The sequence below is a fragment of the Toxorhynchites rutilus genome, chromosome 2 (assembly GCF_029784135.1).
Source record: "Toxorhynchites rutilus septentrionalis strain SRP chromosome 2, ASM2978413v1, whole genome shotgun sequence".
Lineage (NCBI taxonomy): Eukaryota > Metazoa > Arthropoda > Insecta > Diptera > Culicidae > Toxorhynchites > Toxorhynchites rutilus.
In genome coordinates, this window is record NC_073745.1 from 288,033,658 (window position 1) to 288,059,971 (window position 26,314).

General features: G+C 40.0%; 1 protein-coding gene across 1 annotated transcript in view; it reads right to left on the reverse strand.

Annotated features, from left to right (window-relative positions):
* LOC129765164 (semaphorin-2A) overlaps positions 1 to 1,935 on the reverse strand; it is a 310,102-nt gene extending 308,167 nt beyond the window's left edge. Inside the window, exon 1 of the mRNA XM_055765066.1 lies at positions 537 to 1,935. The gene's annotated coding sequence lies outside the window, so the exon portion shown is untranslated. The remainder of the gene's footprint in view (positions 1 to 536) is intronic.
* Between the last annotated feature and the right edge of the window lie 24,379 nt (positions 1,936 to 26,314).

Sequence of the window (26,314 nt, forward strand, 5' to 3'; positions counted from 1 at the left end):
ATAATTCATTATTCATTAAACCCAGCAAGATGATGAACATAAACTTGCACGCAACAAAAACTTTTATCCACTGAACTATCATCCGCTAACTTCACACATTGAGGCGAATGAACTGCAAAATTTGAAGCCTCTTAAAAACTTCCAAGCAAAGCAAGCAACTTCACAAAAGTCAAAACGTGCGGTCCCAAGCGTATGTCTTACATATTTCTTCCCGGTCCTTAAAGTGTTAATGGTTTAATGAGCGGGGAATTATTGTTCTGTTTACATGGGAATTAACATTACAGAATTAAATTGAAATAAAGCATCTATGTAGCGCGTGTGTGCATTTCCGCAAAAGTAAAATCCAGCGTGGCTGATTACCCTGAATCTAAATCATGAGAAGGCATGTTCCTTTGAAGTCGTATGCAAAATATCAACAACAACATACGGAAAGCGCTTAACGTTACTGACGGATGCACAACTTAAAGCAACAACAGAGTGTACCACCTTTATTGGATTTGCTCCGTTGAATCCCCGGGAACGAAAGTCTGGCTCACCTGAGGTTTGTACTTCCTTAATCCGAAGTCACTTTCCTCCTCCGCGGGTAATCTGGGGATTCGATTTTCACCTCGTCAACGCGTGTCACAACAATTGGTTCTCAGCATAAAAACACAATCACATACACAAACACAAACCAACAGCTCCCCTCTATCCGACACAGCGCCCTTATCCTTGTAGCATCCAAGCTGACAGGACGTGCTCTCGGGTGGGTGGCAAAGATTTTCTTTTAAGCTGTGATTTTCTTTTCAAATATCAATAAATGCACATAAACGCACGACAATAACACCTTCAGTCAGGAAAATGCCTTCACACAAGAGAACCCACTATCGACACTAACACTAGCGCGAGACGATTACTTTTGGGGCGAGAGAGTGGTGTGGGAGATTTTCACTTTCGCGATATTGTGGACAGAAGAGGGGCAAGGTTCTGTTGATATTTTACTTTCACACATCAAAACAATAGAGGGGCGAGTTCGGTGTTCGCAATCGAGGAACCGCCACTCCCGAGGTGAGTGGGTGGTTGTTTAGGGATCTTGGAGAATAACAAGCAAAAGAGAACGAGAGAGGAAAGAGCACAAACACCCGCCAACACCTTGTTTCCGCTGATAAGAGCACACCAACACTCCGATATGGTTCCGCGAGTCCTCTCGTGTGTTAACGGGGATGGGTTTGCTCTCTTGGCGTGTTTCTCTTTTGCTCTGGAAATGCTTTCGTTTTACTTTTGTCTGGTACGAATTTCCTTCCTTCCTGGCACTAGAGACGGATTCGCAGGATACAGCTGCTGGCTTAATTTCTGTTTTCGAAGAGCGCGAGCGGAAAACGTATGGTGAGAGGTTTCCAGAGCGTACTTTCGGAGACGAGTTTCGACCCCAACGATTTTTCACCGCTACTTGGCTGATGTATCGGACAGTTTGCACTTTTCCACACTTAACACCATTTTTAGATATGTTCTGTGTTTGGATTCGTAATGTGTTATGCTTTGTTTGGCGATGAATGATCAAAACCACAAGTTTGAGACTATTTATTACGAAACTACTCGACGGACGCGACGATATTGAATGTTATTTGTAACTCGAACCACCAGCAAAACTAGACTAACTGTAAGAGAGAGCCGTGCGGTCTGCGAAGCGAGAGCAGGCGATTCTTGCAAGTCCAGGGACGGTAACACACGAAGGGAGCTAATTATGCTGCAATAGCATACAACACCGTTAGAGTGCCCGGTCAAATCGATGTTGCACGGAAGCTCTTCACAATCGATTGCATCTTCAGCCACTTCATGATAAGATAGATTTTCATTGCCACTGAATATCCACGGAAAAACACACAATTAAAGAGACAACAGCTAATCAAGTCAACACAACACTGCACAATCCTACTTCCTGTTACGTCAATGTCGAGAGTTGGGTTTGGTGTAGGGCATAACAGATGCGCAAAAATATCGCACCTTCTACGGGAGCTGCTGTAGAAATTGCGCACCACCACCGAGACTGTGTTGGGCTGCGATAGAACCTACACATCGACCCTTCCAGACGGGTAGAGACACACACTACCACATGTCCAGCCGAGCCGAGCCGAGTAAGTGTCAGGATACTCTGACTGACTGCGGCCAGACCAGACGAAAGGCGCATTGTTGAAAAAAAAACAACACACCCCGCATCCCCCATACCCGATGGTCTATCACCGGGGAGTGGGTTCAAGGCTCACGTCCCAACGAGCAGGATCTGTGGATCGTTCATGTTCCGTGGGGTGGTGCTGGTGCTGTGGCGAGAATCGAGAAGAAGCACAAAACGAAAATAACGAACTGGAGAGGGTGTCTGGAAATGCCGTTCTAGCTTCCACGCCGCACGGCACGACTCGAGGCTTCGAGGGTGGACGTAAGCGTCCCATTCTGTCACACCTCTGCTGGCTCTCCGGTAGTCGTTAGTGCTGAATGAATGGGGGTGCCGGCTGGCGCGGTGAGCAGGTGAAAGAATGAAAATGTGTAGTTTATGCTACAGATCGTTACGTTGCTGTGGATATCTCGTGAAGAGATAGATGAGCAGAAAAAAAAAACATCTTGAAGTTAAATTTGGCGAGCTTGGTGAACGATTGATGGAAGCGAACTTTAACCCTGGGAGGGACGATGACTAGGTTGCGATTCGGTGTAAATGGTGGGTGGGAATTGATCAAACATTTAAACGTTGAATCTTGTTTGGTTCAGCTTCTGCAATGAGATTTTAGTTTTACCTTTTTCAATTTGATTCAAGACACAAAAAAATCAGACTCAATTTATCGAAAAAAATGCTCGATGTAAGGGTACTAGAGACTGGTTTAAGTACAAGTGAATTAATGTTATTTGAAAAAAAAAAACGAAGAAGGTTTAGGAAAAAAATTATTCTTTTCTTTTTTTTCGAGAGCTCACTATTTTAATCTCAAATACGGCAACCATTTTGAAAATGTATTTTTTGCTAATGCATAATACAGGGCGGACTCGATTATATACAGTCTCTGATTTCATTAAACTGTATACAGTGTTGGACAAAAGTATAGCTTTTTTGCAGTTAAGTTATTAATTAAAGAAAAAGTTGATGGATAGAAATCGATCAAGTCACTTACACCCCTTTCCTTCTGAGCCCCTTATATATAATCGAATCATATATAATCGAGCCTGTATATAATCGAGTCCGACCAGTACTTATAACCTCCATCAACTAATAATACAGGTCGGACTCGATTATACACTCTGTCCAACATCTATAAGACCAGGTGATTATCTTGCTGCTTTGTACCATTGTAAACAAACAATGCTTCAACTTATATTCTAGTGTATTGTTATTGGTGACTACCAAACACTGCATGATTTTCATATGTGTGTGCGTGCAAGCGCTGTGCGTAAACCAAAGGTGTTGTATTTTTCAAGTGTCAAGTTTCTCTAAGACCAGTTACATTTTTCCGTTGTTTTAGTTGTTTTGATCAATAAATATGAAAAATGCTGGAGGGAAAAGTACTCACGGAAAGAAAAGAAAAACAAATCGATGCATTTCACCACGAAAATGTTGGTATCAGAGAAATTTTTCGTCGGATTGGACGATTCCATCAAGTAGTGCGCAATTATTTGACGAATCCTCAAGGATACGATAAGAAGGAGAGAGCTCCACGTAAATCGGAGCTTTCTGACCAGAATAAGCAGGAAATAGCTAGAACAGCTTCGAATACCTCAAAATAGCTTATGCAAATAAAGCAATATTTCAATTTAAATGTTACTCGGGTGACAATTCGTCAAGTTTTGCTAAAAAATGCTTACATAAAGAGGGTTTAAAAGGTTAAAGATCCTCATCTTACACCATCTCACATCGGAAGACGTCTTAGTTTTGCCAAAGCTCACATGAACCGACAGTGGGACATGGTTGGTTGTGACAAAGAATGTTTCTAAAGGAATACATTTTGCTATATACCATAACGAAAAGTTCTTCAATGTATAGATCATCTTCACCGACGAAAAAAGTTCAATTAGGATGGTTCGGATGGTTTCAACGGGAATACGGTGGATGGGGTAGCAGTTCGACCAATTTGGCCGTTGCGACGACGAAATTTCTATTTTTTCCATTTTTGTAAAATCCGCAGACACGCCCGCTTTCACACACGGTCAAAACAAAAATACGTGTCCGATTCGGCTGAAATTTTGACAGAGTAGCCGTTTACTAGAATGTACTACTCCATAAGTAATCTCTCTTGCGATACTGACACCATCGGGCGATGAGGCTAAGTACTTTAGAGACCGCCCTCATATACTGACTCGATTATATATGGGGGGCTCAGAAGGAAAGGGAGTGCTCCCGTGGCCGAGTGGTAAGCGTAAAACCTAACATGCCGGGGGTTTGAGTTCGATTCCCGTTCTGGTCGGGGGAATTTTTCTGGTTTAGGGTGGTTTAGAGCGGATCACCCTAAAATGGAAATGGTTACCCTAACGAAAAAATAAAAAAATACGGTTCTCATATTTTGCAATAAAGAAAAAAACTACCACTTTTCATGGAAATCTGAGACCCACTATATCGGTTTGGCATGGAATGGCTGAATAACTATGTTCTACTAGTCAAGCCCTTTCATTCGATACTCATATTGATGAGGATTTAAATAAAATATATACATATACTGCGTTTCACAACTATAGAACCACTGAGTTTCCAGAGATATGTAAGAAGACGGTTGAATTGAAGTATATAGTGTAGGATATAACAACTATCTTCATTTAAAGAACTGGACATTTGAACTTCATTGTTGTGTTCAGGCGCGAAACATTCAAAAAACAACAATTCCAGTGTTTCATAACTATGAAACCAGATGGAAAAACTCTCACTCTTTAACAAAATTAACGTCAATTTCACATGAATTACAATATGTTTCGAATTCGTAGGTCATCTTTTGTTCTCAATCAGTTCAAAAAACCCATTCGGGGTGGTTTGACCAAGCTGCGCCATGTTATAGTATTTATCTCGTTCTACGCAGAGGATGCTACTCGTTTAAGCTCTTCAAATCACTCATACCGCTTGTAAGCTGCATCTACTATTCGTACGATTACTCCTCATAAGGTCTTGATAGGGTTTTGATCTGGTAAACAAGCTGACCAGTCCAGAATCTGAAGCTCCTATTAATCAAACCATGTCAAGATCTTCCGGATTGAATCAATTGATGCCAAATTACTCTTTTTGTCAAAAATGGACACTCTGTGACTTAGTGTTTTTTTCGGAATACCAGACGAAACGTATGGTAATACAAAAACAATAAAAATTGTTATCTCGATTTTTCATTCGAAACATGTTGCGAAATGTTGATTTGCACGAGAATATACCCTATGCAAAATATTAGCTCATTCGAACTTCATTTGTTAGTGTTGCGGACGTTAAAATTTAAGTTTTTTGAAAACCAAAAAAATCACCGGAAATGGGAGTTTTAAAAAAAAAATTGATGCCAAATGTATTAAAATTGCATGACAAGTCGAGATTTACAGTTATCTCAAAAAATTTATTTTTGTCAAAAGTCGAATTTTCAAACGGAAAAAACGACTAAGCGCAAAACAAAATTTTTTTTAAACAATTTTTTTTGAGATGACACTAGATCTCGACGTTTCATGCAATTTTAAGACATTTGGCCGATTTCCTTTTCTCCCCGCTTGGGTGGTTTTTCGATTTAAAAGAAACTCAAACTTTGACCGCTTTGCGCCACTTTCCCTTGAGTCCGATTGAGCTGATATTTGGCATAGGGTGTTTTTTCGAGGTGGAGAACATTTTTCATGGGGTAAATTTTTGAAATTAGAGACGACCATTTTCATTGGTACCCTAATTTATATTTTGCATTTTTCATAAAAAACTGTATTCTACTAGTCAAGCCCTTTCATTTGAAAGCCATATCGATGGGGTTTTGGAAAATATGTAATCCACAATTTTGTAGCGGCCGCCATCTAGAATTCCAAGATCATAAAATACACAGTTTTATAGTGACTGCAGAGATAAAGGTGTGTTGCAAATTTCAGATCAATCGGTCAACAGGAAGGGGGGCAAATTTCTATTAATGTGGGACAGCGCTACAGACATGTTACGAACATACATACATTTTACAAACATACAAACATGTTACAAACATACAAACAGGGCAAGCTAAGTAAAACCGTTTAAAAACCGACGTAGTGCATGTTTTTATCGAAGCTTGATGGAGGTTCGATAAAAACATGCACTACGTCGAAAAAAAAACATCCGAACGAAATGATATTTAAAGAAGAAATCAAAATAACTGTGTGTGTGCAACATTGTTGACACACACTGCGCGATTATACATTTGTTTCAACGTCTATTGACGTAGAACTACGTCTTTCAGGAAGGGTACCAAATCAGAAAACAGGTCACGTTTTTGTGAAATAAAGTTAAAGTTAATAACTATTTTCACAGCGAACAAATTTTGATACATTGCACACCAATGAAATCGGAAATTCTCTAAGATTCGTTTGATATACTATACAGTACATTCCACTAATGCCTAAACAGTTTAAATTAATGAAAACTGGAAGCATTCTTATTTTCCCATACATTTGTTCTGCCGATTTGTGTGCATTCCCGAACAGAGCTGTCAATAACGAGCAACTGATAAATTCGTTTCTTCAGTTTTCAACATATTCACCACTTTTCGTTTGGTGGTCATCGAAGCAACATGGTTGCCGCAGAACGTCGAGCGGGAGAGGATTGTTTTCTTGTCGGGTGAAGGAGTAGTATGGAATAGAGTTTCTTTCCACAAGGGCCCTTCTCAGGGCTAGAGGCGGGAACCAAAATTAGAATAGAATGAAAACACAGATGCGAGTGAGCTAGCATAACACAACGAGCGGATACCTAATGCTGATTTTACACACATAGACACACAGCTCTATACAAGGAGAGGAAGCCCTCTGTATCGAGGTGTGCTACGACAAAGAAGAGCAGGCTACGAGAATTGTTTATGCTAGTGCGGATATGGAAGATTATCCAGAATTTTGGAATATAGATATACACTGCTTTTATTTAGATAAACGTATATTTCATGAAAGTATGCTTTCAAATTCCAGCAGGGTAACCTTACTGTTGCATGTTGTGGGGTTCGATCACATCTCAAGCGGAATATAGGAGCAAAAGGGTTCATAGTTTGTGATCGATATCTGAGTGGGAAGGAGAAAGTCTGATGCGAGTTGAACCAAATAAACGAGAAGTGCTGATAGCTTTCGACTCTACTCGACTCTTTAGAGTCTACTGAATTAATAAAAAAAAAAATAGCTAAAAAGATGTTACAAAAATTTCGCTGCATTCTAAAATAATATCCAAAGTGATAAACAAGTGGATTGAATAATATAATTCCGTAGTTCTACGTCATTACAATTTCTTTCTTAAACTTCGCGTCAAGCAAAACCTCCATATGTATTTTTTTCCAAAATATATATTTTTATCAAGGCTCATATGGCGTTAGCCTGACGGGGCCGGAGTTCAATATTTTGACAATTTTTCTTATTATCAATGTTAGTAATATTTAACCGATTACTCGCGGTCGGCTCGAGGTTAGTATTACAAGTGTTCTCGTAATTGGGATGTTGCTGTCTCCAATGCTCTGTACGTGTGCCCGACACGGGATACTTCCTATTGGGATGCAGCTGACCATTAATCAGCAACGCCCCCTAGTATGTACCCCATATCTAGCGTGGTGCGTCTTCTCGACTCGAGGAATCCAGGATAGAATGGTCACTAGCCGGCGCAATCATCAGCTCGTGTAGAGTTGTCATGAGCGGTACAACCTTTGGCTCTTGTTGAATCATCAGTGGACTGCACAACCTTTGGCCCGTGTATCTGTAAAGAGTGTGTGTATATGTTGCTATTGGCTGCTCGCTGACTGGAACGATAGTATAATACAGGGTTTTCCATTTCGGGCTTCCGAAAGTATATAGCCCTGCGCTGACAACCGTTTGACATAGCTGTCAACCAAAGCGTCATTTTACAATTTTACAATATGGATCGTTTTAGCATCGCACAACGTGTTAATTTTGTTAAATCTATATATATAAAAATGGAGTGATGTCTGTCTGTCTGTCTGATTCTTATAGACTCGGAAACTACTGAACCGATCGACATGAAAATTGGTATGTAGGGGTTTTTGGGGCCGGGGAAGGTTTTCGTGATATTTTGAGACCCCTCCCCCCTCTCTAAGGGGGGGCTGCCATACAAATGAAACACAAATTTCTGCATTAATCGAGAATTAATCAAGCAAATGAAACCAAATTTTGCATGTGGAGGTTTTAGGATGCAATAAATGTTTCTATGGTGTTAAGATACTCCTTCCCCCTCTCTTAGAGGGGGCTGCCGTACAAATGAAACACAAATTTTTGCATTACCCGAGAATTAATCAAGCAAATTAAACCAAATTAGGCATATGGAAACTTTAGGGTGCAATGAATGTTTCTATGGTGGTTAGATACCCCTCCCCCCTCTCTTAGGGGTGGCTGCCATACAAATAAAACACAAATTTCTGCATTACTCGAGAATTAATCAAGTAAATGGGCGGGACGAAGTTTGCCGGGTTAGCTAGTTATACTATAAAAATGATGAAAAACCGGAAAATGTTTTTCGAGCATTACGGACGGATTTTGATCGTCATGGACGGCCTACAGAGCACACAATCGCTAATCTAGTGCGTAAATTCGAACAAACTGGAACCGTAGCGGATATTGTGAAAGCTGTGCATCATCGTAATGTGCGTTCGGCAGAAAATATTGCTGCTGTTGCTGCCAGTGTGGAGGATGACCCGAATGTTTCGATTCCACGGCGTGATCAGCAATTGGGCTTGTCAAACACATCATTGTGGCGAATTTTGCATTTGGACTTGCGCCGACATCCATATAAAGTCCAACTGGTACAAAAATTAGAGCGTGGTGACCATGGAATGCGTCGGGCATACGTCGATTGGGTGAACGAACAACAGCAGCAAAATGCTAAACTTTCGCATCAAATTTTCTTCAGCGATGAGGCACATGTCGAGCTCAGTGGCTATGTGAACACCCAAAATTTCCGTATATGGGGCTCAGAAAATCCACACGTGATTGTTGAGAGGCCATTGCATCCGCCAAAAGTCACTGTTTGGTGCGCATTATGGTCTGGTGGAGTCATCGGGCCGTATTTCTTTGAAAATGAGGACGGCGAGACGGTAACTGTGAATGGTGAGCGCTATGGCCGCATGTTAACCGATTTTTTTTGCCACAAATTGAAGATATGGATACGGATGACATGTGGTTTCAGCAGGACGGCGCCACGTGTCACACAACACGACCGAACATGGCCATATTGCGAACGAAATTTGAGGGACGCATAATTTCGCGTTTTGGTGATGCCAATTGGTCGTCCAGATCATGCGATTTGAACCCGCTGGACTTCTTTTTGTGGGATTATGCGAAAGACCGTGTATTATGCCAACTCTCCGCAAACTCTTGAACATTTGAAAGACAACATTCGTGAAGTTATGACCGAGATACCGCCCCATATGTGCCGAAAAGTAATCGAAAATTACCTGTTCCGGATCAAGGTGTGCGAGGAAGCCCTAGGTGGACATTTGAATGATGTTGTATTTCACACATAATGGCATAAACCAAACTTTAATTTGAAATAAAAGTTTCATCGAAACTCGAATTCTAGGTGTGTTTTATTTCAATTTACTTTCGGAATTTAAAGTTGGAAAACCATGTACATATTTCTTTTTTCGCTTGTTTTTTTGTATTCGACAGACTAGTTATCACAAATGAACTTTTTCTTTCACTCTACCTGGTTCAATGGTGGAGCTTACGATGCATTATCTTTCTTCTTTCGCTCTCCTGCAATGCAGTTGCATTTCCATTTCGAGCGAGACACGTAAACCAACTGATTTGTTAAGCAGGGTTACCAATGGAAGTGATATTTGAAAAAAAGTGTTGTTCGTTATTGATGGCGTGAGTAGTTCAGCATATAATCCGCATGACCAAACCGATCAGAGTTCATGTTTTCTTTTTTAGTACCCTTAATGAAAGATGTAGTCCTACGTCAAAAAGTTTTCCCGAATGGTAAAATTTCCGACAAAATTGTTTTTAAACTGAAAATAACCAATAACAAGTAAAGTCGCTATTTTTCGCTAATAGAATAGTTCCACAGAAGGTTCACATTCCATATTCAGATATAAACGTTCAAGCTGATCAATAACCCAAATCAGAGCCAAACTATGTTTACCGATGCACAATTTAGGTGGTACAAATTTGACGCTTAGCCAGTCCGGCGTGAAATATTGGGAGCGGCTCTGCTTCCTTCCCTCCGCACACGTTCCGCATGTCATCAATCTTCCCTTCAGCGCTCCAAATCTCTCGTTCTGGGACCGAGGACAAAGTAGTGTTGTAATATGATACTGCAGCTCCTGGTTCTCCGGCTCGGTATGTATATCGATGTCCGCTGGTGTGACACACTTTTTGCTGCACACAGCCAACTTTATTTAGGTGTGTAGTTTGGGTTGCCCGGCTACACAGGGCAACGAACATCTTTCCTAAACGGTAGCCGCAAAAAAAAGAAGAGTGAACGAACGGTGGTGGGATGGGGCGGGTTTTTGAGAGGAGTGTGAAAAATCTTCCACCTTCATTTTGCGCCCATGTCCTGGCGCGAACTCGTACCCACACGATGCAAGCGAAAACCATGGGTTTGAAGGGGAATATTTCACTCACGTCTCTGTGCATCGCTCTGGGCTGGTGTTTTCTATTGACAGCGTGAATTAGCACACCATCAAGTACAAACCGTACCGGGGCATTGGAATGTCCTTTGACGCGATTCCACTATAGCTCTTGCCATGCGGAAGGGCTTTTATGAGCATCCCTAGCACCGAGTTTATGTGACATGCAAACATTTCCTTTCCTTTATTCCTTTCGCCATTGGAAGCGTACATTTTCTCGCTTTTTTACTCTACTGGCAGCCTTTTAAAAAGGGTGTAATATTTATGTCACACCGTGGAAAAGTAAGCAAAGTGTCGTCCTGGTAAAGTGGGAAAGAATCGTGGCTCGAGCCTGGAGGGTTGCGCGGAGAGAAATTGTAAAGTGGGAATAATTAGTACACGGCATTCAGAGCAACTTCACACTGCAGTCGTCTGCTCACGTCTGGAGAAGACCGAGGGCTTCGAAGTGTGAATGAGTGATTGGATAATGCTAAAAGCGAGCAGATTTTTTTCTTCCAGGGGATGCGTAATGTATAAAATCAACAATTTCGCGGTACACAAATCGGATTCGGATTTTGTTGTCTCGCTTGTTGAATCGTGTATTCCCTGATATTCAGTGCCAAAATCGCCACTGTATCTACGAGCCTTGAAAATGCTCAAAAATCGAACCCATAAAGGCAAGCCTAATTCTCAAAACATCGAAGAAGCAAACGGTAAACCTCAATCGCAAAAAGAGGGGTGACACATGTCGTTATTGTTATTATGTTGGAAATACACAAATTTTCACACTTTAGGCGCTGCAAATAACACATCGAAAAGACTGTGGAATAAAAGAATGTGTAAAATGCATTCCCTTCCCCGCGTGCACTCATTGCACGCTCCCCACCCGAAATGCATGCTAAATTTTATCGCATAAGCCGTAGCCCCGCTGGCATAATAAAAAAAGGTGGCAATAAGGGACAAAACAAAAGGGAATGCATAACCCCTGCGCGTAACTGGATCTGCGGAATCCGAGAGGCTCCCAGACTGGCAGTGTTGGTGTGAAAAAAGGATGCACTCGCACCGGTGGCGGGGGACGAGAGGCGGCGGAAAGTGCGTTCAATCGGGAGGCAAATGAAGATTATTTCGTACGAGCGGTGTATTTAATTCCCGCCGACTAGGTGACGATGAGGGACACTTGTGACATACTTACGCACAATGATAGGGAACAACCGCACCGTTGCTTAGCGTTTCCCCGTGTGGTCGATCAATTCCTGACAGCAATACATGGTGTCCCAGGGATACCAATTGCGGATAGCTCTGTGTGTCGCCTATTACTGTTATACAGGAGTTCGATACCAAATAAGTCGAAAGACAGCCGATTTCGACGTCAATCGCAGAACTGTGCATTGATTGATCTTCTAATCTACCCTTTAGAATTATTATTTACCATTAAATTTTTCAGCATTTCTAGCAAAACTCGACTTTATAATATCAAATTAGTTTCAGACACAAGTCTCGTTCAAGATTTTTTAACCACTTGCAAATAACATGTTTCTCCGTTACATGGAATAAATGTTTGATACAGGAAATATGATAGAATAAAGACAGCCCCAAATCGGTCAATTCTTTCCTCGAGCATTACTCTTATTAACACTTTCGGCGATCCATTTTTATTTATATAGATAAAAGAAGATATAGGAGTGCGTTTTATCACATTAAAATCCATTTCCACTTTCGAGCGAGGATCAATTTCGTTAGCACAAACATCAAATGGATAATAACGTTTGTCACTAAGTAATTGTAGAACATATGTGAATTAATTTTTTCGAATTTTACCATTTTGCTTCAGAGTTTTCCGAAAATTTTCAATTGTCATGTTTGGTTGAAATACAGGTCGGACTCGATTATACACAGACTCGAATATATACATACTCGATTATATGTGATTCGATTATATACAATTTTGGACTCGATTATATACAGTTTGGTTTTTTTCTTATATTTCAAATAGAGCTTATTTCAAGAAGAAATGTATCCTTTCAACGTTAAAGTAAAGTTTGAGTGGCTTTTACATGTACAGTGGGGTAAAAATCGTGATTTTTGAAGATTTTGCATGAATTTTCACCAGCAATTGCTCATATCGATATTGCAGCCAAATTAGGAAAGATAGAAGTTGGGTGTCAAAGAATTGATAGAATTGATAGAAACAATCTAGTTTAATATAAATTTTCAGGATAAAATAAATAATAACACATTAAAAATTATTAACTTTTAAGTTTTTCACTTCCAAAATGTTATTAAAATCCACTAATTTAGTTGTTCCACTATAATATCCTGTACTAAATTTACTCATCTTTCACATGAAAGCATCAGAATCGTAGAATCTTCCGTAGCGTACTTTTTGATGTAGAGCTAGTTCGAGGCAACAGAGTCTGAAACTAAAAAAAAGTTGTTAAAATTCGAACGCATGCGTAGGAGGATTTTTTTCATCAAGTGTAATCGTCTATCACCTCCTGAGATAATCTGGAAAAATTTATTTCTTTCGTGTGAGAAAGGTGTTTTCTGACTTTAAGGGGATGAATCAAAAATCAAATTCCTCTTTTATTTTCAAACAACGAAAAATACATTCAAAAAGACGGGTAAGTAATGTCGGGGACATAACCGGAGTGACGTAGGACTATACAAAGAGGACAGCTTTTGCTAAATATATATTTTAAATATATTGTTTTATTTTCTTCTCCTACGTGAATACCTACCTATCTACCTGAAAAAATGGATTACTTTACTGTTTACTTTTTATGAACATCTTGGGGGTTCTGAAAAGAACCTTTGGTGTTGTGTTTTTGCGTTTTTTTTACAAAATTGATTCTTGATTTTTTTCTGAAGGCTTTGTACTTATTAAATATTCAACGCCGAGCATCTTTCGGCGTATGAACATATCGTACAATCAAAATGATGGCTGTGATAGGGAATGCATAGATGGTCATCAGCTCATTCACTATAATATATTTCATTATTGAGCACATTACCGTACCTTAAACTGTGGTTTCGGAGACGAATGAATTGTAAGATTTGTAGTCTCCGCAAACAAAGTAAATAAAAATGAAAAAGAACTGAGGTTTTGGAGAAGAACTCTACGATCTGTCGAGAAATAAACGAGCTATAAGCGTTCTGAAAAACCAACAGTAAATACAGGGACGGATGACCTTCGGATTAAAGTCCTTTAAAATAAGAACAGAGCAGCAGGAAATACATAGCTCATCATGTTGGTCCTTAGTTATTTTTCTATACAATGCAGATGTAACGTCAGTCAATTTTCAACATCAGTTATCAACCAAAGAAAGCAGTTCTTGCTACCGAGAAAATTCGTTAATGCCATCCTGCAAACAATGTGAAGCCACTTTTAATTCGGAAACCATGCATGGGTTTGTGAAAACTGAATGATCAATTTAAAAGACCCCAACCACCAATAAGTTCAAGAACAAGCATAACCAAAATAAATCAGTTTATATTATATGTCATATTATGTCACTTTAGAATACATTGGTATTGTGAAAAACTTTTAATAACTCTTCTTTGAAAGGTTTAATGGCCCTGAAAAGCGCCGTGTTTTACGGTGGCTGGTTTTGCCACCGAAGCAGTCTGTATAAACAAACTTTTTCCTTCTTCTACTCGCTTCACTCGCTGAAAATAGTTGTTGCCACCGAACCGAATGTGCTCTGTTCTGTAGGCTGGTTTTCTTATTGTCGTGAGCAACTTCGCAAGCCTACTCGAGCACTCCGGCGGCCGAAATTCTATAACCGCTAGGTATACTGGTGCTCCGGCATCAATCCGTTGATGCGATGTGATGTGAAACGATGCCATACAACCACACTGATTTACGGCTTGAAAAAAAATGAGATATTTTTTGGGGTCCGCGCGTTTTGTACTCTAGCGGTACACACTCACAGGATAGAGACCAATCGGCAGATTCAGCCAAAGGGGCGAGCCCAACGAGACGAACGAATGAGCGTTAAAAGGCAGCGATGGCAAAAAAATACATTCATTACGATTTGTTCGCTCGTTGGATTCACATGCAGGCTAAAAAGGGTCCTTTTCAGGATCACAAAATTATCTTCAATCTAAAGAGTTTATTGTTTTGTTATCACTCGATATTCCCATCTTTTTCGGCTAAACCTTCCTGTTTAGCGATTGCGTTTGCCACTCGCCACAGCTTTCACAGTTGGAAAATTTCTTCCCATCCAGCTTGTGGCATATTTTACAGTAAATTACATTCAATGGCACGTCGCATTACCACCCTTCAGTGTCGGATTGGAGGTAATTTTAACCCGTAATTGAACATTTGCGATGACAGTGGTACAGTGTCGACTTTCAATGTGGGGTCATAATTTAGACCCCGAACTCTATGTTTACAAAAATGTCCAACTAAATATGTCGCATTACATGTCCGTCCAATTAGCTTAATGTCGAACTAATTGTAAATTGCTGTACTTTCAATCTGGAAACAATTAAAGAATTGGTGAAAATTGAATAATCAGGAAAGTCCCCAACTATCAATAAGCTCAGAACAACTGCCAAATTCACATACTCATCAGATCTTGGCAAACAAATTATGAAAAAATCAATTTGTGTTTTATTATTATATTGGATATTATTTTAGAATGCATTGAACTGTATTTCGTAAACTCTTTTTTGAAAGGTTTAATGGCCCTGATAAGCGCCGTGTTTTATGGAATGGTTCCAATTTAGAAAACTTTGTACTCGTGGTTTTGAAAAAAACCATTTCGAACGCCCTCGATGCCGCCTTGTTCTGGATTTGCCACCAAAGCAGTTTGTATAAAGAACAAACTTTTTTCTTCTGCTACCAGCTGCCGTAAAACGTTTGCCACTCGCCACTCGCTGCAACTGCCTGTTGTCTTGATGTCCACCGAACCGAATGTGTTCTGTTCCGAAAGCGGGTTTTCTTATCGTCGCGAGCAGCTTTGCCAGCTAACTCGATCACTTCGGCGGCCGAAACTATATAACGCCGGCTAGGTGGACTGGTGCACTGGTACTAACGCGCTCGGACTAGCTACCCTTGCGGGGAACTCCAGATCAACACGGTTCGAGCGGGATTTTACCTTTCCCTTCACTTTTCCTCCTTGGCCATAACCAACCATGGCTGCTTGTGTTGGTTTGTTGATGTGATGTGATACGAAACGATGTGGTGTACGGTTTGGATGAGAATGATCGTTACGGCAGCGGAGCGGGGATTTTTAAGCTGACTGGCTGTCTCGAGAGTTACGCATGTGTGACACTGCAACCAATGTTTCTTCATTTTTTTTCTTTTTCCTTTCCAATCGTGCCTCGTTGTATTTCGCTGCTGCTCTGGTTGCCCGTTTTGGTCGGTATGATTTGAGGAGCACAAAATGGACCAATCAAAAATGGGCAAAAAGTGCATTTGGACAATGCTTGATATTTCACAATTATTCAATTATTTATCCCAAAGGAAAATTAAATGTTATTCGTTATGATAGATGCGTAGATATATTTCCTATCAATTGATGCAAAAATCTTTGCGATCTATTGAGAAATGCTCGAGTTATAAGCGTTCCAAATCTTGCATTTTTTCCTACTTGTTCAGTGCCTAGATTTTCATTTCACCCCCTATATCTTCCGGTTAGACGTAGTCCCACGTCAAAAAAAAAAACAAATAAATAATATACAGTGAAAAGAAATCAAAAGTTGTATGTAATCGAGTCCGCACTGTATGTGTATTATTTTTACGAACCCCTCGCAATTCCAGAGGAGAGAAGGGTGTCATGCCATCATAGAAACATTTCTTGTACCCAAAAACCCTCACATCCCAAATTTGGCTCCATTTGCTTGATTAGTTTTCGAGTTATGTAGAAGTTTGTATTTCATTTGTGTGGCAGCCCCCATGACCATAGAGAGGGGGTAGGTGTGTCGAACCACCATAGAAACATTTATTGCTCCCTAAAACCTTCTTCTTCTTCTTCTTCAATGGCACTAACGTTCCTAGAGGAACTTCGCCGTCTCAACGTAGTATTACTTGCGTCATTTTTATTAGTACTTAGTTAAGATTTCTATGCCAAATAACACGCCTTGAATGCATTCTGAGTGGCAAGCTCTAGAATACGCGTGATCACAGTGCAAGTCGGAGGAAATTTCTTTGACGAAAAATTCCCCCGACCAGAACCGGAATCGAACCCGAACACCCGACATGTTAGTTATGACGCTAACCACTCGGCCACGGGTGCACTCCCTAAAACCTCCATATGCCAAATTTGGTTCCGTTTGCTCGATGAGTTCTTGAATTATGCAGAAATGTATGCTTTATTTGTATTGCAGCCCCCTCCCCCACCCCTCAGAGAGATGGGAGGAGTGTCTATTCACCATAGAAACGATTCGTGTCCCCTAAAACCTTCGAATGCCAAATTTGGCTTCATTTGCTTGAAAAGTTTTCGAGTTATGCAGACATTTGTGTTTCATTTGTATGGCAGCTCCCCCTTGTCTAACCACCGTAAAAAAAAAACATTTATTGCCCCCTAAAGGGTGTGTCACATCAAATTGCATCACGGAAAAAAGGCTGTAGAAATTTTATTTTTAGGAATTATATCTTCAGCTTTCGCTTATAATCAGATAAGAGTGTATAGATCACGTTGGCCATGCTTCACTGTCAATTTTTCGTAAATTTGGAAAAATGTCGTCGAACGAAAAAGAGCGTCGTGAATTAATCCTGTGCACTCATTTCGAGAATCCGGAGTTGTCACATCGGAACATCGGTAAGATGCTGGGATTCGTCCAATCCACGGTCAGCAGAGTACTAAAACGATACTTCGAGAACCTAACCATCGACCGGAATGTGAAGAACGGCAAAAATGGATGCTCCGTCAGTGAAAAAGATCACAAGCGCGTAGTTAAGCAGTTTAGACGTAATCCGAGAAGTTCGGTCCGGGATGTCGCCAATAAGCTGAATTTGTCAAGTTCATTCGTTCAGCGGACCAAGCAGCGGGAGGTCCTGCGTATCTACAAGGTTCAGAAGGCTCCTAACCGCGACGAAAGGCAAAACATGGTGGGGAAGACGCGAGCCCGGAAGCTGTACACCGAAATGCTGACGAAGCCGTATTGCCTGGTAATGGACGACGAAACATCCGTCAAAGCGGACTTTCGTCAGCTGCCGGACCTGTTGTTCTTCTCCGCAGAGGACAAATTCAGCGTTCCGGAGGAGATTCGCAAGCAGAAACTATCCAAGTTTGCCAAAAAGTTCATGGTGTGGCAAGCGATCTGCTCTTGCGAAAAGCGGAGCGCCCCCTTCGTGATGATCGGCACGGTAAACGGTCAGGTTTACCTTAAGGAGTGCCTACAGAAGCGCTTACTACCACTATTGAAGCAGCACGAGGGCCCGACCATCTTCTGGCCGGATCTCGCTTCGTGCCACTATTCAAAGGACGTGTTGGAGTGGTACGAAGCCAACGGGGTCACCTTCGTACCAAAGGAAATTAACCCGCCCTACGTGCCGGAGCTTCGCCCAATAGAGAAATATTGGGCGATTATGAAGCAGGCCCTCCGGAAGAACCCAAAAGTTGTCAAATCGGAGGCGGACTTCAAGAGAAAATGGATTTCTGTTCAAAAAAAACTACAACCTGACGTTGTACAGAACCTTATGGACGGGTAAAGAGGAAGGTGCGAGCATACGGGCTTGGGCTCGAAGTATGAATAAAAAGAAAATGCCAAAAGTTGTTTAATAGTTTTTATTTTACTGTCTAAAATTTTCAAAAGGATCGGTCTACTGGGCGAATTTCTACAGCGTTTTTTCCGTGATGCAATTTGATGTGACACACCCTTTAAAACCACCACATGCCAAATTTCGTTTCATTTGCTTGATTAGTTCTCGAGTAATGCAGAAATTTGTATTTCATTTGTATGGCAGCCCAATTTTCATTGATCTTTTTTTTTTTTCTAAAAACCATAACTTAAATTCTAGATGCCTGATTGAAATGTGATGTACAGCAAAGTTGTTGGAAGATCGATGATTTTTTTTTAGCAAAAATAATTTTCGAATAGACTTATAGAAAAACACTCAAATCATTTAAAAATAAAATTTAATATTAAAATGTAAATTTTAAGTTTCTAAAACGAGACCGTGACACTTGGAGTGCATGGTTTTGAACGTTCATAACTCTTTGGCGGTTGAACGAATTGGTTTGTAAATCACTTCATTCTAAAGATAAAATATCTAAGATTTATATGATTGTTACATATTGACTTGAAAAATTGTTTCAATAGCTTACAAAACACTTTGAAAACAGGTTATTGAAATCATACAAAACTGTATATAAGCTGACATCCGCTCGGAAATCCATTTAGTTGTGATTGGAAAGTGACGGAAGATAGTCTTGGTCGTTCGCTCAAAAGCTATACTCTTTTCTACCAATTCCATTTCTTTTCTGCAGTCGGATCGAACGGAGAATTCAGCGAAAAACGAAGTGTGGATGACAATTCTATTCTGGTTGTTTGCAAATGGTGACATTGGTAATGGATTTGGTAACGGAGAAAATAATATGTTTGGTATGGTGTAGAGAATAGCTTAAAAAATGCTTAAAAAATTTGATGTTTGCTGAAATGGACACGGTTTGCTGAGGAGCGTCGAACGACAATGATGTGTTTTTGTCAGGGCAGGTGGAGAGAAAGTTTGGATTTAGTTGGCTTTTCAGGCTAGAGATGAATGAACTGCAAACGTTTAAAGTCTCAATAATTCAAGAAGAAGATGTAGAAGAAGGGAAAGAAAACTCATCTAGTTTTGATTGCGAAATGACATATGAATGATCTCGCTAGGTCGTCAGGAACTTTGCTCTTCTCTCACAATACCATTTCTTTTCTGCCGCCGGACTGAACGAAGCCACATTTTTTGGTAAGCGCAGCAGTTCTATTATCGGATACTCGCGAATGCCACTATCGACCGATGTTTCCAATTGTCGGGGGTATTATTTGCGTTGGGTATTACCGAGGAGGAATCGATCCATTCTTTGACCGATAATAATGGTATGATAATCACATTATTCGAAAAATAAAATGTCTAAGAGCTATATGCTTGTTACTTATTGATTGCTAAACCAAGGGTAGTCCTACGTCCAGCCTGCACATATATAACCCACCTCTAGTTTTATGTTCTTAATGCTGTCAAAACGGGTACCACGAAGCGGGTTTAGTTTCGGAAATAGGAAAAGTCACACGGGAGAGTGTTTATTCAATCACATTTTTTAACAAACATTCGTTCAATCGATCGATGAGCTGGTGTGTTATCGTGGTGCAAGATCCAACTGTTATAGTTCCATAAATCTGGCCGCTTGCGGCATGTTTTTCTCTCAAACGCTTCATAACGCCAGGGTAATATTCTTTATTAAAGCCTTATTTAAGTTTGGCTCTCCGCAAGGAATTCCGAATGGACAACATCATCAAAATCATACAGCAAAAAAAAGTTAACTTGTTCTTAACGATACTGTGACAAACTAAATGACATGTCGCGCTCAAAATTGACATTAAGACCACTGACAGTAGTACACACATAGAAAAATGAATAATTTGAAAAATGTTCAGCGGGAAGATTTAACATTACAAATTCCCGGTATATATTTGATAGAATGTTAAAATTTCAAATACATTAAATACCCGTGTAACCCGAGACGGTCGGGTCTGAAGGAATGGGGGAGTGTTTAGTGAACGGCTTAAGCGCCACTCCCGGAGGAGACCGTTCACCACGGTTTCTGTGCCCAGCTTGAGACTCTGCCAAAGGGCAGGTTTTATCTTTGTACCCCCAAACACAGAGAAGTTCCAGGTTTGACCGTCCCAGGCACGTTGGGAAACCAATAATTGCTGTGGGAATTGTTGCTCTCAACAATTTTGCCTGTGTTATCATCACAGGTAAAATCTCAAACAATACACGTTTTCCCTTCACGTTTGGGAAACCAGAACCAACAAAAATCTCCAAAAAAGATCAATGGGGAAAACAAGGCTCAAAAATCGTGATGCCTTCACAAACCAGTTCCAGGAACTATAAATTTCCCACGAAACAACAAAGAACTTTAACTAAATTTCCAGCTTCTAAAACAAAAATGCATATATTTGGTAGTAATTTTCAACATTTCATATTTACAATTCTTTATTTTCTATTTTATCAATCAACTTCTTCATTTCCCTTTTTCTCCATTTATCCCCTCTTTCCCTAAACTTCACATCCTTCGATTGGCTCTTAATCCTTTCTAAACTTCTCTATTAATTCATCATCTCTCAAGTAATTTCACCTAATCAATCGTGCTTTTGTCCCGTGCTCATTTCCATCTATTTTCTCTTTCACCCAACAGTATTCGTCGTCTCACTCCACACACTTTCATTCATTTGTATTATTGGGGTGGGTGGGTTTTTGTTATTTGTGTGCGTATCATAAACCATTTAATATTCATGCAGCGGAAAAATACATCGCTGCGACCTAGGATTGCGGTATCTCACTTCATCCAGTGATTCATCTCACGTACGTGGAAATGTAAATTTGTTCTATATGATCATATTATATATCAACTCGAGATTCGAACCGGCTACCCTCAACCTGACAGACCGGACGACTAACTCGCTCGGCTACGATCGCTACTCTCTCGACTGTACCGGCACTAATTTCGACATGCGCATGGAATTAGTAAGTTTTCGTTTGTTACTCTCGACCTTTTTGAGTTCGCTGTCCAATATAACTTTCGATGCTGCTTATGCTGCTTAGATCAGCGGGGCCACCTCCCGCTTGTCGATGGTGCCGTTGCACGAATCAGCTGAGATTAGCGGGGTTTCTTCCCGCTTGACGTGGATGTTGCTGCTGCACAGATTAGCGGAACTCCTCCACTTTCGTCGGTCGTCGTCGCTTTTGTTGCTTCCTGCCAGCGCTTCGCGCTCTTCAGCTCGTGGTTTGCTGGTACCTTCTCGCTGCACCGTGGGGTCTGGAACGGCTCTAGCTGTTGAACGGTGTGTCGGAATCGCAACTGTCAAACGGAAAATATATGTTTCCACCCACGTGGAATGTCAGCACACATGGCACCCATGGATATAACAAGCACAGATTACTTGGGATTTTACCACGCTTCGCACGATAACACTCCTATTCTTTTTACCTTTTGAGCCACTACTTTTAAATCTAGGAAAAAATAAATTGAAATTTCCAGAAAAAAGAACCCCAAAACTGGCTTGCTCGGAATAACCGCGACTCACTAACCTAAGCTAACACACCGAGGCTCTTGGCAAAGTCCGCCAGTCCAGCCTCTTCCACGATCCAAGACAAAGTGACCGATTAGAATTTCTAAATCTTCAGATCAACCAGGCGCGAGATCAATTTTGTCTCAGTTATGTAATTGCCACAAAAGTGCGCAAGTACATAACATTTCTAAAGTCGATTATCGTGGGCAACAATTGCCTCAATCATTAAGGCCATCCACCTTTAATCCCAAGTGCCTGATCTTGCCGGACCTTCCGTCCAACCTATATTTGGGCACAAAGCACCTGCTCTTTTGCAGAGTTTCAAACCAAAAACAGGAACAGCTCTTTCACTTCCCCTTTGGGTGAGGATGCAGCTCAACGTTTCCACAATAGACATGTTCCAAAACAAAGAAGAAAATACTTTCTTTCTTTCTTAGTTTTTAAGAGGCTTTAAACTTTGCAGTTCATTCGCCTCTAAAAAAATACTGAGTGCCGCGTCGCTAGAATGGAATGATTTTTGTCATCCCAGTTCTATCGACGTCTGAGCACTCAGTGGAACCCTACAAATGCCTCTTGTGGAAAGTTGCCCAAAAGAAGCAGTTCCAAAGCTTTGCAGAATCAAGGGGCCGGCATATCTGGATTTGTGTACCATGCTACACCCGATTGATGCGCGCAAAAAAAAAAAATCGCGTTTAAAAGATAATGAAATTGAGAACAAGCTTTACTCGATCAAGATCCGTCACAAATACAACAAGAACTTGCAGATACACTTGGAGTAGCTCAGCAAACCATATCCGATCCGTTAGAGGCGAATGAACTGCAAAGTTTAAAGCCTCTTAAAAACAAAGAAAGAAAGAACCATATCCGATGGTTTAAAAGCAATGGGAATGATCCGAAAGATAGGACATTGGGTGCCGTATGAATTGAAGGCCCGAGACGTCGAACACCGTTTTTTCACGTGCGAACAACTGCTCCAATGTATAATGGTCCAGGAGATGCCTTTAAGTGGAAATTAGCATTTAGTGCTCGACAGTTATTCTCTAGACAAAAACTGTCTTAGACAAAGTTGTTACTCATGATAGAGCGCTCGTTTTTATGTTGTCAAAAATAGGATGACCAAAATTGTCGATGAAATAAAAAATCTAACTTTATTATCATTATAGATAGAGGTAAACATAGTTCGACAATGTCGTAGCTCCAATTGTTTGAGACATCTTTGTAGAACAATTTTTTTTTCTATCTCTTGAAATAACCGATATAGCGCCTTTTTGAAAAGTTACGTTAGGGTCACCATGAAAAAAACTGTTTTTTTGCTCAAACTTTTGTATTTCAAATTTCACATGCAAATTGTCTTCGAAAGACTTTTAGAGCTCACTAATACAAATATTTTTCGATGCAGAACTTGTCAATATCTCAACTTTACTCAAAGTTATTGATATTTCTTCCCAAAAACACGTTCTTTTAATTTGTTTGTCATTCTTTCTGGGGCAAACGTAAATAAAGTTTATTGGCAGCATTTGGAAGAGCATATTTCACTCTACATGATGTGTGATTTTCAAAACTATGTTATTTTTTTGTGTTTGAGTAAATTAAAATTGAAATCATGAGTTTTTGGGTAAAAACTCATCAATAACTTTGAGTAGGATTAAGATATAGACAAGTTCTGCACAGCAAATTGTTGGTATTGATAAGATCTAAAAGTCGTACGAAGACAGTTTTGATGGAGAATTTGAAATATAAAAGTTAAAGCAGAAAAAACACATTTTTTCATGGTCACCCTGAGAATAACTGTCAAGCTCTATATGCTAATTTCCATTTAAATGCATCTCCTGGACCATTGTGTAATGGCATAAAAGAAAGAGTTTGCATCGAATCGTTACTGGCGATGGAAAATGGGTCCATTACGATGATCCTAAACGTCGGGCAACGTATGTATACCCCGGCCATGCATCAACATCGACGGCCACGCGGAATATTCACGGCCAGAAGGTTATGATCTCTATTTGGTGGAACCAGCTGGGTGTGGTATGAGCTGCTAAAACAGCTAAAACGGAATGAAACCATTACGGGGGACCTCTACCGACGACAATTGATGCGTTTAAGCCGTGCACTAAAGGAAAAACGGCCAAATACGAGCAAAGACACGATAAAGTTAGTTTGCAGCACGACAGAAAGTCGCGAAACCGATCAAAACATACTTGGAAACGCTGAAATGGGAGGTCCTTTCCTACCTGCTGTGTTCTCCAGACATTGTTCCGTCCGATTATTACCTTTTTCGATCGATGCAACATGACCGGGTTGACCAGCACTTTTCCAATTTTAATGAAGTCAAAAATTGGATCGATTCGTAGTTAGCCGATAAACCGGCCGATTATTTCCGCAAAGGGATCCGTAAATTGCCAGAAAGATGGGAAAAAGTTGGAACTAGCGATGGGCAATACTCCGAATATTAAATTTGTAACCAATTTTGCAGAATGAAGCATTCATTTTTGAAAAAAACCAAGAAACTTACCGGTACTCCTATTATAATTTGTTGAAATAGAACATAAAATTTGTTTGGGACAATAATTGTGAAGAGGGTTCCAAGATTTCAGCCTACATTTTGAAAGAATTCAGTATTCGTAACTGGTTCTGTTATACAAATGAAACACAAATTTCTGCATTACTCGAGAATTAATCAGGCAAATAAAACCAAATTTGGCATGTAACGTAACGGAGAAACATGTTATTTGCAAGTGGTTGAAAAACCTTGAACGATAATTGTGTTTGAAAATAATCTGATATTATATATATATTTGGTAGAAGTACTAGGAATTTCATAGTAAAATGTGCTTTTAAAGGGTAGATTAGAAGATCAATCAATGCATAATTCTGTGATTGGACCCATGAACAGCGCTTAGTAAGAAAACGTGGATGTGATAACGAAAAATAAATTTTGGGCGGGACGAAGTTTGCCGGGTCAGCTAGTAGCATATATAGAAGCATATTTGAACTTTCAATTAATGTTTTTGCAATCCTGAACAGGCCTTCTGCTAAAATGGGAAATGCGGATTTCTGTTCGCGGTTTCCTTCAGAGCAGTCGCTCTAAACCAACTCCTGGTCAAGTTTATTTGAAACTTGACCAGGAGTTGGTGAAAATAATACTTTTCAGTAATGACATCCCAATTGATAGAGTATTGACTGCCAAATGGACTTATAAAGATGTCTATTTACAACAAATTATCGCATATTTGGGGAATGGTTGGTCGAAAAATGTATGTAAGGAAATTATTGAAGAATGCATGTTGTATGAAGTATTGAAGCTGTGAAGTTGTATGACAATTCTACAACGAACAGAAAACGCCATTGCACGTTAACCCTCTCAGGACCATAAGATGTCCAAGACTAAATATACCAATTGAACACAAGAAGGTAAAGCAAGAGAATATCACCAGAAAAACATAACAGGGTGTATAGTTTTCCTATAATTTTATTGGAAATATTTTTCCCTATGGCCCATATATGTAAATAAATGAAGAGTTAGGTTTATTATATTGGTATTTTAGTTTTGCTTTGTAATACAAATAACATAATAAAACTTATCAGAAAAGTAAAATAAATAGTTAGTTATGGCATTCTACGAAACAATTTCGTTTACTTGTGAAGCACAAGTGGAGATTGCACATAACAAATAACACATTCATTATTGTTAAGCCAGACCGGACCATGTTTGAGAGTTCTTTTTTATTATTCGTTAGGAAACACATTTGCTGCCTTGGACATACGTTTTATTTTGACATTCAGTAAAAACAATATCGAATCAATAATAATTGAACATTCGATAACGATTTTTGTAGAAGGGAAAAATAATTCCCTTGGGCGTGAAAGGGTTAATGGTGGGGGAACAGTGAAAATGAAACAATTAGACAATTGGCTAGATAACAAGTGTTACAGCGTGCAAAAGCTATGTCTACCTGGACGCCCACTACAAGACCTTCCAGCCGAATTCATATTGATTTCTCTCATTTTTCACACCATACTTTCCCATTAATTGTTGATTCTTACTCAAAATGGCTGTAGATGGAATGAATGAAAAAGCGCATGGATTGTGCAAAGGTGTGGAAGGAATTGATGGCCTTTTTTGCTAGATATGGATATGGATATCAGACGTTCTGGTATCGAACGGTGGTCTTCCATTTAGTGCTAATCTGTTTCTTATTTCTTGAGTGGCAAGGAATAAATGTACTGAAAAGTCATTATCCTTATCTGATTAAGCACTGATTGCCGCAGTACACCTTATCGATTGCGGCACCTTCTTTTCTTATCTTCACTAACTTTTCGGAAACGTAAAACGACTCCACAGAAATTCCAAA